This window comes from Limulus polyphemus, unplaced genomic scaffold (genome assembly GCF_000517525.1).
Source record: "Limulus polyphemus unplaced genomic scaffold, Limulus_polyphemus-2.1.2 Scaffold4585, whole genome shotgun sequence".
In the NCBI taxonomy this organism is placed as follows: Eukaryota; Metazoa; Arthropoda; class Merostomata; order Xiphosura; family Limulidae; genus Limulus; species Limulus polyphemus.
Window position 1 is genome coordinate 48,821 of NW_013670195.1, and position 480 is coordinate 49,300.

Here is a 480-nt window from a genome sequence, read left to right on the forward strand (position 1 = left end):
TTCATCTTCCCAGTGTATCAATTACACACCTTTATGAAGGATCTGTGTTTCATCTTCCCAGTGTATCAATTACACACCTTTATGAAGGATCTGTGTTTCATCTTCCCAGTGTATCAATTACACACCTTTATGAAGGATCTGTGTTTCATCTTCCAAGTGTATCAATTACACACCTTTATGAAGGATCTGTGTTTCATCTTCCCAAGTGTATCAATTACACACCTTTATGAACGATCTGTGATTCATCTTCCTAGTGTATCAATTACACACCTTTATGAAGGATCTGTGTTTCATCTTCCCAGTTTATCGATTACACACCTTTATGAAGGATCTGTGTTTCATCTTCCCAGTTTATCGATTACACACCTTTATGAAGGATCTGTGTTTCATCTTCCCATTGTATCAATTACACACCTTTATGAAGGATCTGTGTTTCACCTTCCCAGTTTATCGATTACACACCTTTATGAAGGATCTGTG